The sequence below is a fragment of the Haliotis rubra genome, unplaced genomic scaffold, assembly GCF_003918875.1.
Source record: "Haliotis rubra isolate DU_JTF1 unplaced genomic scaffold, ASM391887v1 Scf33, whole genome shotgun sequence".
In the NCBI taxonomy this organism is placed as follows: domain Eukaryota; kingdom Metazoa; phylum Mollusca; class Gastropoda; order Lepetellida; family Haliotidae; genus Haliotis; species Haliotis rubra.
Genome location: NW_025767002.1, coordinates 1,742,261 through 1,759,295, shown reverse-complemented (window position 1 = coordinate 1,759,295; position 17,035 = coordinate 1,742,261). Strand labels below are relative to the sequence as shown.

Genomic DNA, 17,035 nt, shown 5'->3' with positions numbered 1-17,035 from the left:
GAAGATGTCGGAGTATTAAACCATATTGTGCAAGCGTTGATTGTGAAGAGTTCAAGCATTTAATGTCATAGGAAGAAGCAGACACATAGAGAACGTTGCGAAATTTGACAAAACTGACGTTCAAAGCAATGATCAACACCGACTTCGACCATTCTGTCGCCATGTTTGTTTTGATGAACGCTTGACTTGTTTTGCGTGTGTTTGTGATGGAAGCCAATAAGCAGGAAACGAGGATAGTACCTAATTATGTACTCGACCTATATTATGTAAGTTTCATTCATGACAAATCTTTTCAGTTGTTCCGAAAACACAAAACACTTCAATCGCGTAACAGCTGCATTACAATGTGATCTTTTCACTTTTACTCCCATTTTCATTCTGGTTCCATATTGGTCGGTAGATGATCCAAGTCAACATCAATTAACCACTTCCAGAGCATGTAAGTCGATTGTCTTCACATATGATCGCATTTAGCCAGCAAAGCTTAGAAAGCCTCACTTGCGGGCTTGGTCCCTTAATTGACCATCCCTTACAAAACAGACAGGCCGAAAACTATCTATCTATCATTGAAGTTCCATGGAGAAAACATAGAGGCAGCATCAGCCAACCAAAACCCTGCAGCTTGACCTTTGACATCAGCCCTTCCAGCATGAGAGAACCGGTTCATTTCCCAAGGGAGGTAATTATGATATCGGGATCACGAACAGTTCTGCGATCTAAGAGATCGAAATTCAAAAGCAAATGATGAAATAAAACCTGTAGTTTAGATCACACACAGGACATTCACTGTTCACATATTAACTTCAAATGAAAGTGCCTTAAATTGATTTTATCGTCAGATAAGGTTATCCTTCAAAGAGCTTTGTCCTAAACTATAATGTAATTTTCTCGCTAAACAACATCACATGAGTGTAAATATTTGCCAAACTTACGTAGCATGTGAAGCGACTTCTCAGCTGAATTGTCAATTGCAACAATTTTCCGAGCGATTTTCACCCATTTCTTACGGCTATTCCTCTGAGTATTACATTTCGTTGCCAAATCCCACTTTAATTTCCCGATTCTGAAAATGTAGCTTTCTTTTCACTGGACTTAAAACGACGCTATTCAAAAGTAATCAGTTATTCGATAGAATGTCGCAGGCATTCTGTAAATGTTTTGCGTTGAAACGAAATGATATCAGTTAAATGACGGTTGACGCTATTTGAACCCGACGGGAGTGCATACCACATCCAATGGTCACAACAAATGCGCTGAAATTTAATTCAGCAGTGTTATGAGACTTTCTAAATTGTTCCAAGTAAGAGAGAAAGAAGAAGAAAAGTTTGTTGTGTTTGTCCTTTAAAGCTACACTCAGGTATATTCCGACTGTGATGACGGCATGAAACACGATTCTGTCCAGTGATTCATGTGATGAGTGAGTGAGTGAATTTAGTTTTACGCCGCACTCAGCAATGTTCCAGCTATATGGCGGCCGTCTGTAATTAATCGAGTCTGGACCAGCAAATCCAGTGATCAACAGCATGGGCATCGATCTGCGCAATTGGGAACCGATGACATGTGTCAACCAAGTCAGCGAGCCTGACCACCCGATTCCGTTAGTCGTCTCTTACGACAAGCATGGGTTGCTGAAGATCAATTCTAACACGTATCTTCACGGGTGATGTTATGAGTAATCAACCCTTGGAATTCATTAAGGTGTATCTTGTGTGCGTGCGTGCGTGCGTGCGTGCGTGCGTGCGTGCGTGCGTGCGTGCGTGCGATGGCAATTGCGCTAAAGTATCTGCCCAAAGAGGAAGTTAATGGGATGAAGATGCAAATGCCAAAGTTTCTTCTCGTAATACCGCACAAGCAATACAGCTAAGGCACTCGCTCTCACGTGGACGTTACAGCGAGTATGGTCTTGTCACAGTTTTATCTAATACCGAATTAATAACGTCATACATCTAAAACACTTACCTACAAGAGGAAGTTAAAGGGAGTATACTGACACCATGGTTTCTTGTCATATTGCAAAAGTAATATGGCTAACACATTCACCAAGGAGAAGAACAATGATAATAATCTCAGTTTCTTCTCAGAATACTGCAAAGTAATTTCGCTGAAACACTCGCCCATGAGGGGAAGTTGAAGGTAGAAAGCTGTTGTCACAGTTTTGCCTCAAAATACCACACTCGTTACAAGAAGTACCGCAAAGTAATATGGCTGACAGAGCTCCAGATAAGAATTAGCTCATGGGGGTACTGTACCCACTGTATTTTGTTGGAGTGAGTATTATGAATGTTGAGTGGGTATTTCATTTTCCGTTACCCACTGCTTTCAAATATGTGCGTATTTCAGTCATTTTACTCACCTAAGTATTATGTCATTGAATAAGTTTTCTAAGCAGGTATGTTCTGCCTTATGTCATACCTAATCAAAACCTACTTAAATATAACGGAAATGATTTCATAAAAAATCACTCATCCTATACTGACAGTACAACACTTGTCTTATACTAACAATAAAACGTGATAGCAATCGATGTCTTTTTCATTACGCAAGCGATTTTTATAAATATATTCCGTACGCATTTGTTTTAAACTTTTGGCGTATCTAACCTTTTAAATGTGTAACTGGTACGCAACAATTATTTTTCAAAGCGTAATTGTAAATTTTCTATGCGTATTTTACCCGGATACGCAGCTTATCTGGGCCTCTGTAATGACTGTTCTTAAGATGACACTGAAAGCGTCGCAAGGCTCAAACAGGTAACCACACGAAGGAGTTAAAAGGTGTATACTAACACAACAGCTTCTTCTTATGTTAGCGCAAAAGAAATATGGCTGAAGACTCTCACGGTTCTTATACTACCGAAAAAGATATACGGCCAAACCACTGTCCACAAGAGGACGTAAAAGGCAGTATGCTAATATTAAAATGCTTATTATAATACGAATTAATATCACATTATTTCGCCACATTCGAAATAATGATGTAACCAATATACGTGCGATTTGTCTTTTTATTCTATAACATATATAATAATTATTTTTCAAACATGATATGGAACTATGTTCTTCTGACATTCCCATGAATTTGAAGTGAGCGAGCGAGTTTAAATTTTAGCAAATACCAGTAATATCACGGCGTGGAACACCAGAAATGGGCTTCACACATTGTACCCATGTGGGGAATCAAACCCGGGCCTGTGACGAGCGAACGCTTCACCCACTAAGCTACCAACGCCTCCCTATGAATCTGGAACTGCGTAACAACATACTTGTATACTTAACAAACTATCATTTGGTTCAAGATTAGACAGTTGTGTTATGAACATACTTCAAACAGAATTACATTCCACAGAAGCATAATTTAATACAATATTTTACCCCTTCCTTGAAATTGAAACATGATTCCTGATCCTTCAGTACTTATCTCGTTTCCATAATTTTTATAATCAATATCGAAAACGCACGGCGAACATAATCCTGAAGCGATGCCTTAAGTCGTTATCATCTTCACCAAAATGAAAGATGGATCACTGCAGCTGAAACAGTGCAAATCTCCTCCGATAACAATATGAATATCGATACGTTCAACCTCCCTAAATGAAGTAAACGGACGATCACTTACCCTTGACTCGGTGCTGGTGATGGTATCGACGATCACACAGAACGTTTTCCTCAGACAATAAATCCAGGCGCTCCTTTAAAGGTCCTTCTATATCCTACACGGTTCTGCTCATCTGAGCGACGGGGACTGCCCGACGTGTTGGCAGGGAAAAGTGGCAAATCTAGCACGTGGATACATTGCTACTACAAAACCTCCTCCCGTATTACCACATATGAGCCTCGCCACAGCTTCCCCGCTACCTCAGTCATAGGAATACGTGGCCACAGATCCGTGGAGCTTGTGCAGGGCTCGGCCTCTTCGCGTCTACCTGCAGATGATAAAGTAACGCTGCAATCACCCAGACAGACATTTGCACAATCCTTGACTCAACGACGTCATGTGTTGGGGACGTAAACATCGGGCTCCTAGATATATATATAATACGTATGCCTGGGGGCTTTGTAGGTTCAGGTGATATGGATTTGATTTAAATTGTGTCATTTAGTGATGTAAGTGGTTGAAATGAAAGCACACTAAATACATGTAGGTCGGTTGAAGATAGGAAAGCTGATTATATCAATTTAATTTATTAAACACACGTATAGTGATGTATAGATGAATTATGAACACGAATGGATTTGATTTAAATTGTGTCATTTAGCGATGTAAGTGGTTGAAATGAAAGCACACTAAATACATATAGGTCGGCTGAAGATAGGGAAGCTGATTATATCAATTTAATTTATTAAACACACGTATATTGATGTATAGAATGAATAATGAATACGAACGATGGAAGATCGTCAGGTAGGTATGGCAGATTAGCTGTTATCAAGAGAGTTTGAAGTGATTGCAGGAAGTGATTACCAGGTACATGAACGATATGTTTCAACGCAGACATACATATTAATGGAAATGAAATTTGTTCATGAATATACATGAATATAGATGAATAAACATGAATATATACATGAATAAACATGATGGGAGATGGGTAGATAAACGGTAAATATCATATAGTACACTGATATAATACACTATAAATACTGACAAGATTAACAGTTAGATACGAGAGACAGAAAAAAACTTGTGTACAGGATATGTGTGTATATATATGGAGTGTTTGTGGAAGAATGCCTGATATAAGAGTATGTTTTATTAGTATCTTTGCTCATTGAATATTATATATTTGCGAAACCACATACATGTATATGGGTATGTGGACGCGGGGTTATGGCCAATATATCATACATACACGCATACATACATACATACACACGTACATACATAAGTACATGCATGCATGCATGCATGTATCCATCCATCCATCCATCCATCCATACATACATACATACATACATACATACATACATACATACATACATACATACATACATACATACATACATACATACATACATACATACATACATGCATGCATGCATATGGAGGGGGTGGTGGGAGGTAATTATCAGGTTGGACGGACAGACAGACAAATGTCAGATAGACAGATGTATGGATGGACATTTAAGGTAAGCCTGTAACTACAAATATAAAAAGAGTCCATACATGTGAACTGTGGTGGCATACAGACCAACAGTGAGTGAGCGAGTACGGTTTTACGCCGCTTTTAGCAATATTCCAGCAATATCACGTCAGTGAACTCCAGATATGGGCTTCACACATTGTACCCATGCGGGAATCGAACCCTGGTTTTCAACGTGACAAGCAGACGCTTTAACCATTAGGCTATCCCACCGCCCCAGAGACCAACAGTAAATACCACGATACACCAATGGATATTCGCGCATATAAATAGATACAAACATGATGAGCGACCAGCAAGTACTCAAACAGAGATAATAAACATTTGGTCGCAAGCTGTTCGCACCTACAGCCCTGTAACCTTAATGGGTTGAAACACCAGACACGTATCAAGCTGGGAACTAACGAAAAACTCTTCAGCCAGGACACGCGAATACGCGGTACACGGAATTCGAAACCATGGCTATTTCACATGGAATGCCCAGTGCCACAGCCTGATGAAGAAACCATTGACGTCTGACATTGCAAGTTCTACATGCATATTTCCTCTGATGCACAGGGCACCGTTCCACGCTATGATTGGCCTACATGTATGTTCCTCTGGTCCATGCAAAACATTTGTCCCTCAGCGTATCCAGAGACGTTCATTCATTCACCGAATGTTTACATAAGGGATAATACGGTATTTCAGTGCCAAAGAGTTTATGCAGCCATACATGGAACTGATGCAAAGTATCCGATTTGATGGAGTACACTGGTGTTATCTCTTGTCACAACGCTTAAGGAATAAGAAAGCTCAATTTATTAACCTACATCTTGTGTTTATCAAAGTGGCGCTACGGCTAATGTTTTATGACTCGATACGTCGATAATACTTTTAGACATAGGATTATAAAACACAATCCGAAAATGTTTGGGAGAATAGTTTCCGAAAAAAATACGTTTTGAAACACGAAATTGAAGATTAAATCTCAAGAGAGGAATCTCTTGCCAACTTTGTTCTTTTTTGCTCCGAACTTAATCCAATGATAAATTTTCTCCTGTCATTCTGTGCTGCGTCAATGCTGGCCCTGACTAAAACCGGAACACAACACTTGCAAAGTCTGTCATTAGCGATCTGCCTTCATCGTAACTGACTTACGCTTGCTACATCACCATCCTGGTCAACAGTAACCCAGGATATTGGATGCCAGAGAATCCGAAAGTTCTAAGAGTGAGTGAGTTTAGTTTTACGCCACTTGTAGCAATATTCCAACAATATCACTTCGGTGGACACCGGAAATGGGCTTCATACATTGTACCCATGTGGGGAATCGAACGCGGGTCTTCTGCATGAAGAGCGAACGCTTTAACCACTAGGCTACCCAACCGCCCCAGCGTTCTAAGAAGCCACAAGTGGCCTATCATTGCTGTACCAGGATTTTTTTGTTTGTTTGTTCAGATTGTAATCTGTGGCCTATTAGTAATATGTTATTGTTGTACCAGGATGACGTCCGACGCAATTCCCTATTTTGACTTGTACCTTACGTTCCCGAATCATTTCAGGTGAAAAATAGACTAGAATTGGCATATGTTTATGACGGTTGTCACCGGTGGGGCAGGATACGCTCACCTTTTCGCGAACACCTGGTATCATCACTATTTGATAGTGATTCATAAGCACATGCTCTTTCATCGTATTTCATGGTGACGATCACTGGTTTGTCTGGTCCAGACTTGATTTGTTTACAAACAACATCGAACAGTTGTAACACTGCTGAAACAAATATATACTCATTCTATAGTCACAATTGTACAATGGACTCTGCTTTTACCAGAGACTTCTGATGAATGTGGAAAGGGTTCTGTCGCTTTTATTTGTTTGTTTGTTTGTTCAGATTATCATCTGTGGCCTATAAGTAATATACCATTGTTGTACCAGGTGTTGTTTGTTTGTTTTCAGATTCCCATCTGTGGCTAATCAGTAATATATTTATAATTTATTATTGTACAAGGATTTGTTTGTTAGTGTATTTATTCAGATTCTCATCTGTGGCCTACTAGTAATATATAATTGTTGTACTAGCATTTGTTTGTTTGTTCAGATTCTCATCTGTGGCCTATAAGTAATATATCATTATTGTACCAGGATTTGTTTGTTTGGCTTTTTTTTCAGATTCCCATCTGTGGCCTACTAGTAATATATCATTGTTGTACCATGATTTGTTTGTTTGTTTAATTTTTTCAGATTCTCATCTGTGGCCTATAAGTAATATACCATTGTTGTACTAGGACTTGTTTGTTTGTTTGTTCAGATTCTCATCGGAGGCCTACTAGTAATATATCAGTGTTGTACCAGGATTTGTTTGTTTAGCTTTTTTTTCAGATTCCAATCTGTGGCCTACTAGTAATATATCATTGTTGTACTAGCATTTGTTTGTTTGTTTGTTTGTTTGTTCAGATTCTCATCTGTGGCCAATCAGTAATATATCTTTGTTACTCCAGGATTTGTTTGACTACTTGTTTTTTCAGATTCTCATATGTGGCCTGTTAGTATGATATCACTGCTGTACACGGATTTTTAATATATCATTGTTATACCAGGATTTGTTTGTATGGGTTTTTTCTCAACTTCTCACCCGTGGCCTATCAGTGACATATCATTGTTTTACCAGGATTTGTTTTGTTTGTTTGGATTTTTTTTGTTCAGGTTCTCATCTGTGGCCTATCGGTTATATAAGTGCATGTTTATTGGTTTCAATGCAATGGGATCGATTTGTGTTTTCGCTCATACCAAGGTTACACGTTGTAAGATAATTGCAAGATATTAAAGCAACTATCATTAGGTGTCTCTTCTACTTACACTGCATCTATGTGCTTGCTAGGCATACGCTATCATATGGCTGGAATAATGCTGAGTGTGGCATTAAACTAAAAACAACGCACCGTGAGTCATGAATGCATCATTCTACGTCAATTCACAGGAGCAAAAGCGTAACCTTTAGAATATAAACACATTTGATTTGTGACCTTGTGCCATTAGTGTTACTGATAGTCACATATCTCATAACATGAGTCTCATTAAGACATAGTATTTAATATCAGAGAGGTGTTCCGCAGATTTGTCACCACCAACACCATTTTTATCATGTTGCTCAAAATTATTAAAATATAATGATACCTCATGCTATGTTTACATTCTGTAAACAATCAATCATCATTTCCACGTCATAAAAATACTCTGTAAACAATATTTATGATTGCTTTTATGCTTTAATCAATCGAAGTTTTGCAAATAACGACGAATTTGATGATAAAATCTGTCCAAACGGTACGAAAAAACATGATAGTTTATCATTTAGATTGCGGGGACATCACTGATTGTAAGCAAAATCGAAAAAGTGACAATAATACCTCTGTTGAAATTACACAACCCTGTTGAACATGTCAAAAGACTATGATTTATTAACATGTAATATACAAACTATGGTTTTGGATATAAACACGACATGTACTGTCACACACTGAAACGTATTATTGTCATTGGTTATAACTTTGCAGATGTTGTTGGCTATAATTGCACGTGGAACTGACTCTGAAAACAACAATCAGATGTCAAGCCTTGATTCCGCTGCTTCTAACTGTCGCTGCCCCGCGTTGAAAATTAAATTAAATGTTCAAACCACGCAATTAACGTCTATTTAGCATGAATTAAGCGACAAGGTTGATGGTTCCGCGTCTTGCTTTGCGAAACCTCGAGACGGCTACAGTGTCAGATTGGTTTTACTTCTGTTTTCAAGAAAATTATTTGTCTGAAGAAAAGTATCATAATTTCTTCTCCGCTGCTCCCCACTTAAGTGGTACATCTTGAAATACATAAGCTTCCTTTGATCGCCATTCACCTTCAAAAGCACACTATTGATGTGTTATTAGGCAATGACTATTGTTTTACGCCATATCCGTATATGCGGGAATGCACGTTATATCCCTACAAGCTGTTGACGCAAGGTTAGATTTAAAAGCAAATGATGTCATGTTTGCTAGAATCTCCCATAACATAGACAATGAAAATAATTTAATTTTGGAGTTTGAAATAACTGAATATGTGAAACAGTTGCGGGTGTACAAAGGGCGCATACATACACTCACACTCACACTCATATGTACACATATACAATCACTCACCCTCACTCTCTCACTCTCACTCTCACTCTCACTCTCACTCTCACTCACACTCACTCTCACTCTCACTCTCACTCTCACTCTCACTCACACTCACACTCACTCTCACTCTCACTCTCACACTCACACTCACACTCACTCACGCTCACACTCACACTCACGTCTCACGCTCTCATGTCACACTCACATTCACGCTCTCACTCACACTCACACTCACTCTCACTCTCACACTTACGCTCACATGTACACATATACAATGTACACCTACATACACTCACACTCACACTCACACTCACACTCACATTCACGCTCTCACTCACACTCACACTCACTCTCACTCTCACACTTACGCTCACATGTACACATATACAATGTACACCTACATACACTCACACTCACACTCACACTCACACTCACACTCACACTCACACTCACACTCACATTCACGCTCACACTGAGACTCACTCTCACACTCACTCTCACACTTACGCTCACATGTACACATATACAATGTACACCTACATACACTCACACTCACGTTCATAATCACGCTCTCACTCACGCTCACACTCACACTCACAACCACGCTCTCACTCACACTCACACTCACGCTCTCACTCACACTCACATTCACGCTCTCACTCACTCACACTCACTCACACTCTCACTCACACTCACACTCACGCTCTCACTCACTCACACTCACATTCACGCTCTCACTCACACTCACACTCACATTCACGCTCTCACTCACACTCACATTCACGCTCTCACTCACACTCACACTCACACTCACATTCACGCTCTCACTCACACTCACACTCACATTCACATTTACATTCACACATATACAATGTACACATACATCTCGCACTCGTACTCGTACTCACACTCACATTCACATGTACACATACACATAAATGCCCATATGCACACCCACACACAGTGCACTGCATATTACAAAAGGGTTTTATCCGCGTGGCATCACGGAGAATTGGTCTGTTGAGATTAACGTGGCCTTGTGATAGAAGCTGTCACCTTGTATATACATCAAAGCAACACAATCCTTTCATACTCAGGAGAAATCTCTGCTAAAAGCTTCAGTGCCTAGATTCAGACTAAAAATATCATAGAAAATTCATCATGTTTATGAATGACCACAGATAGAGATAATACACGGTGTAACTTACATGTAGCCCCTCTTACATGTTGTAAAATCCGTTTTATAGATAAAAATAATTTCAGCATTTCACTGCTTGATCCTAACAGTTTTACTGATGTAACCATTTTCTTCCCCATTTCAGGCAATTAATTATGTTCCAATGTTGTGTACATTCACAAGTCACTTGATGCCAAATGCAAAACTGCATTATTTGGTTACAGTCTTTTTCATGGGTACCATATACCTCAATTTCTGCTCATAGTCGTCTAATATAAAGCCTTCAAGGACTTATCGTAAATCAATCTTCCCTCAATGAGACATTTACCTGCCATAGGAACGGTGTCATGTATTATAAAGGGAGAATTAATTCCCATTTTACGACTAGCCGCGAATTTTTTTGTCAAAGTAAACAAAGCAACGTCCTTAGTGCCATAACATCACTGCAGTTTAACTCTTTTAAGGCAGAAATTCATCGCTTCCACGTTATAAAATCTTTTACCAGAAAACAGTTTATCTTCTAAATACAGATCGTAGGATATTTGAAATACAAAAACAGACATAGTCCATTTTATAGTTAATGGGTTTGTGAAAAACGTCCTGAGCAGAAATATTTTTTGGGATTGAATAAAAATGACAAAACCTTTTCCACACTGATAAGAGATCTCCTCTAAATACAGATGCAAATGTGTTTCATGAGCATGAGTTTATGATTCACTATCAACTGGAGATGACACCAGGTGTTCACTGAAAGGTGAGTATCCTGCCCCTACCCTCTTGTTACCCTTTACAAACATAACCAGGCCAGATATTTATCATTCTGTGTTTCTCGTCTCCATCCTCAAGCCTAAAGGAAGAACTAAAACTGATAAAAAAAAATGTACGCGTTGCTTAGATGTGTTCAAAAATGGTGCACAGTCTTGCCCTCAAACGCTGAAAATTGGTGATAAAATTGAGTGTTTATAAGCAAACTTCATAAATGATGTTCATATTGATAAATCCACCGTTCCTTGGTGATTGTAGAGCTTAAAAGTAGCGGAAAGCAAAACCGAAAGCGATTCGAATATCCTTTTAAGGACAGTAAGACATTTCGTGTTTTTTTATGAAACTGGAACTCGCTAATTCTTTTTCCAGAGCGGTAGAAGAACCATTCAAGTGCGCGAAGTGTGGATACTTTTGAATGGGGCGGAAATTTATAATCATAAAAAGACAGACGGCATAACAGAAAAGTTGAAGATATTTGAAAAAAGTGTCATGTCGAAGGCATATATTACACAGTTAGGACATTTTAACGTCACACTAAAACATTCTTGTCTTATCTCAGGAGAATCTATGACATTTTTGTCAAGTGAATGATCTGTTTATAATTGCGTTTCCTGTCGCTGGGAAAGAGCCTGGGATGTCTACACTGAATGAATACGCTGACGTTCACCCCATTAAGGTAACAGTGTGCACATCAATGTATAGTATCTTGCTATTATCAGCAGCATTCAACTACATACGGGACGGTGGAGGTATATGTTCTGTGCAAGCCCATAGTCAACAGCTGACTCTGATCATCCCTGCAGTAAAGCAAGTTTATGAGTTTCGTACGACCAGAAGCCCTAACCTGATGACGATGCAGGCACTGTGTTCGTTAACGAACACATCGGCATTTGTGCATCTGTAAAGTGTTTCCCAAGGTATGGGTGCTGGGGTTCTTCTCTGGTATGGGCTTGTTATGTATGTGTCTGCCAAGGTCCTTGTTTATATTGCTTGTGTAGATTGGACTGGGAAGATTCCACAATGGGCTCATGAAGGACCGCTATTGTTTTCTAAGTGATCTCTTGAATTTTGTTAGACCGCTCACCAGACTTTCATTAATATTGGTCAGACATGGGAAATGGTTACGAACACTGTTAATCTTTCCCTTGAAATACTCAAAGTGATTTGTGTATCAGCCAAATTGGTTTCAGAACCCGGATTGTGTCTATGCAACTGAAATACAATGCCCAAAAGCTACACACGCAAAACATATCCTTGTTAAAGTCCTATATCTAAATTCATATGTTTCATATTTCATGTATGTTAAACTGAAGGTTAATGTTCAATAAGCACCAGTAATATGTAGAACCATTCCTGGGAACGACAACGGAATAATATCGAACAATTTGACACCGCATTGGAAATGTATATGTATTGCTAGCAGGACACTGAGGCCAGTCAGATACCATGTTTTGAGCATTTGCACCAATTCATCCTTATAACTGTATCTATGACAGCTTACTGATGAGTTTTAGACATCAAGATTTTAGAAATCGTTCGATAAGTAATGAACTCTCATTCCTTTGACAAGAAACATGAGTCTTTTAACGTCGTCGTGGGAACAGCATGAGACTCACCGCCGCCATTAGACTCTTCCAACAAGTGCTGAATTGAATCCAGAGGTTTTATTAGCCAGCTCTTCTGTGACTAGATGGCAATTCTGTGTAAAACACGTAGCCTGTGCTACTCTGCCGCCATAAGTAGACTTTTATCACAAATTATGTTGTAAATGAAACTACTTAAGTAGCTCGTTTTAAAGATATAAATAGTTGTGAGGGATATATTCCTTTTTTCATTAAAAGAGAAACTTTACTTTCATGTTATTTAATCATGGCATGTAATAATAGACCCAAGTAAGGCTATTCTTAACGAAATGATTTAGTATAGGTTCATAACGTACCACTGTACAGAATAGTTTTGTTCATTGTGGTTTTCGTACATTTACTGTGCATTAAAGCTCGCTAACAGTGGAGCGGGTATTACACAGTGAGCAGGTAAGTTTGGTCTTCGGGAGTTTTAACAGCATCGCTGTTACGAGGCTGGTGAGATTGATGTGGGAGGGAAATCCGAAGGACTGTAGGTCTAAGATGTATACCACCGGTAAACATAGTCAGTTAGACCTAGATTCAAACTCATGATTATAGGTTTCTGGAGATCGAATTGCCCCACCCCCACCAACCCCTCCTCAACCTCTGGATTATTGTCATCCACCCGAAACAAGCAAGCCAGATAACCTTCAGATGTTTAATGTCATTCCTAACAACAAACAAGGTTTTTTTCTCGTTTTCTTTTTGTTTGTTGTTTTGTTTTTGTATGTGTATGTGTTTGTTTGTATTTTGGTTGGTTATGTTTGTTTTGATTTTTGGTTTTGGGTTTGTTTTTTATTTATTGTTTTTATGTTGTTGTTTTTTGGGGGGGCAGGTTTTGGTGTTTTTGTTGTTGCTGTTTGTTGTTGGTGGTGGTGGTGGTGGTGGTGTGTGCGTGTGTGTGTGTGTGTGTGTGTGTGTGTGTGTGTGTGTGTGTGTGTGTGTGTGTGTGTGTGTGTGTGTGTGTGTGTGTGTGTGTGTGTGTGTGTGTGTGTGTGCGTGCATTTATACCTGTTTCTAAACAATAACTTAACTACAAAACTATGCATGTTTGCAAAATATCAATTCAATTCAAGTCAATATTTATTCCGACAAACCACCATTGGTGGTACAGGTACAGTACAAATAAAGTCATAACATAAATGATGAGTTGTTATGATCACTTGGTAACAGTGAATATATCAGTGCTTATCTTTTTATAGTGTTATTAATAATTCTTATAAATCTTGAAATATTTTAACAAGTGTATAATCGTCTGAGGTAAACAATAGTTTAAATTTTACAAGATTCGGCCATTTACTGTAATAAGTCGGGATATATTGGGATCTTTTGTAGTCAAAGAACGAGCATTTAAATAGATAGTGGAATTCGTCGGCTATCGCCGGTGAATTACAAAGATTCCAATTTCGGTTTATTCTTGGTATATTATTCCAGCGGCCAGTTTCTATTGGTAGGTGATAGTTCGATGTCCGAAATGACATAATGGGCCGAGAGATGTAAACAGGAAATAGAAGGTACTTTTCAAACGACGGCAGATCTTTGAACAGTTTATAATAATTACCCTTTGAACTTATATGAATATCTTCCCTCCATTTCTGTATAAAATTATCTTTAAGAGTTGATTCAACCATTGAGACTAACCACTGTTTACAAACTCAACTAGGGTTATCAAATACATAAGTTAAGCCACAACTGTTTAAAATACTTTTTATGTGAGGTATCCATACATTATTATTACGGAGATTAAGAGAGTTGTCTAGTTTGAAGAGTTGAAGGACACGCGATGATAACCTATACGGGGAAGATGCTGTTTCTAAATTATACCAAAATGTGATCATCCGTTTAGCTATTGTGATGCTCACAGGGACAACCCAGTTCGCCATAAACCATGAAGTTAGGGGTTGATAATCGTAATCCTGTAGCAAACTTGAGAAATTTAAGATGAAACTTTTCAGCATATACAGTATTTTCATACCCCCATATTTCACTGCCATATAAGGCAATGGGTAGTATTAAAATATCAAACAGATTAATTACAGTATCACAACACCAATTGTTTCGATTTGCCTTTCTCGGCAGTACATCGGTCCGCCTGCTAGAGTAACTGTCCGAAGGGAAGTCACTCCCACCAAAGTCTCTGATACGCAATGTTTGTTCAGTCAGCGTAGCCATTCAACAGCTGGCCACAACGTTACAAAAGGCAGAGCTTGATATGCATGCAACGAATAGCGAACGATGAGGACATATGTGGTCCAAATCAAACCCTTTTAATTGGGGGAAATAGTTTACAAGCAGAAGTCTACATGCACGGGTATGGAAACTGATCCTGCTGGCGTCTTCGCGAAATTATTTTGCAAATTATATATTATTGAAATTAAAGATTGCAAACTTGTAAGATGCCTCGGCTAAGCCCCATTGGGCACTGGTTGTATTTATCTCAGACTACAACTTCTCCCAGTAGTTTCTCACGATTCCCGATGCTTAATTCTTACTCGATAGCCATGTTTGTTGCTTAAGGCTAGGAAGTATCTGCCAAACCTTTAACGCTGCATCTCTATCCGTAAATGACCAAAAGGATAGCTGTATCCCAAATCTACCCATTATATGATAACGTTACCATTATTCGTGAGGTGAGGTGAGGTGAGGTGAAATTGGGTTTAACGTCGTGCTTGAGAATATTTCGCTCATATGACGACGTGCATGCGTGTGTATATGTATGTGCGGCTGCTTGTACTAGCCCAGACATAAGCTGGTTTTATAGTGCTAGCTCACTGAGATATCAGATATCATGAAGCATGAATACCCCACTCAGACACAGTATACTGACTCCGAGCCAACCAGTCCTTGTTGTACCCATTAATGCCGAGCGCCAGGCAGGGACCAACAAGTACCATACTTTAACGTCTTTTGGTATGATGCGGTCGGGGATCGAACCCGCGACCTTCCGCTCTCCGGGCGGACGCTCTAACCACTACACCACGGAGGCGGCCTATTCGTGAGAACATATAGCTAATTAACCGTCCAGTCGCATGCAAATCCATACATAAATCATATGGGCGGCCATTTCTGTTGCCAGGTGGTGATGATGGTTGATGTGTCACAAATGAACGTGTTCGCACTCCAGGTAACAGACTTAGAGTTAGATATCAGTCAGAAATGCTATTTGTTATGCACATATTTCACTTGCCCATTTGAGTCTAAATTCATTGCATGCCTCAAGCGGATTGTTCGGGAACCTACAATCTGAACGTTTCAGCATCACCATTGAACTTTATACTGATTGGACACAAGCCAATTCAGCTCCTAAGAACTCGTACACCTTGGTGATATTACAGACTTGTAAAACGGCTTATTTTACCTGGAAATAAATAAAAGAAGGTACATACAGTTTCCATACGGTCTGTTCTAACTCTATCAACCTACCTTTCACCGGGCGTGTGTGTATTCCGACTGCCACTGTAATTGCCAACAGAACTCATGCATTTCTAACCGATGAATACAGGACCCAGCTGTTGTATTGAAGGGATATGTACAACTAGACAGAGCAAAACACAAGCATGTGTTATGAATTGTGTAGAAATGGTTTCGTGCATTAATGATGCTATAAATGTGTCATGCTCTTTCTGTTGAGACTGTCACGAAAACAAATTACATCCATGTGATTTTGTCAGCCTGTAACTGGCATGATTGTGCATAATTTTGAACAGATATTATACACGTATATGCATGACTGTATGTTTTCGTACTGACCGTATTAGGGACCGTTCATAATTTATGGCTAAGGGGGATGATGATATGACGATTTTAACGGTGGGGGATCATCCATTTTGTTCCCTGTAGGTAGGGGGGGTCATCAATTTTGTACACATTATCTACGAGGGATGTCATTGATTTTGTACATGGCATGCAGTGGGGTGGGGAATGTACATAATTTTTAGGGGGAGGTATTCACATTGTACATGGTTCTCCATAAAAGAAACATCATCACAAACACACACATGCACACACACACACACACACGAGCCATATATGTATTATGAACGGTCCCTTTCAAGGAAATTCGATATACATGTACTTATGTTAGATTTATTTGTTCACATATTGCATCGTTCACGACACAATATAATGAGATATGGTTTTTTAATAAAATAGGTGAATATTAATTTAGGTCATATATGCCATGTGT

General features: G+C 39.1%; 1 protein-coding gene across 1 annotated transcript in view; it reads right to left on the bottom strand.

Moving 5' to 3' along the window:
* Window positions 1–16,366, bottom strand: part of LOC124284156 (glutamate receptor ionotropic, NMDA 2B-like) — a 116,781-nt gene extending 100,415 nt beyond the window's left edge. The window contains exons 1-2 of the mRNA XM_046720220.1: window positions 16,273–16,366; window positions 3,616–3,922 (exon numbers count right to left, since the gene is read on the bottom strand). The gene's annotated coding sequence lies outside the window, so the exon portion shown is untranslated. The remainder of the gene's footprint in view (window positions 1–3,615; window positions 3,923–16,272) is intronic.
* Window positions 16,367–17,035: the final 669 nt, after the last annotated feature.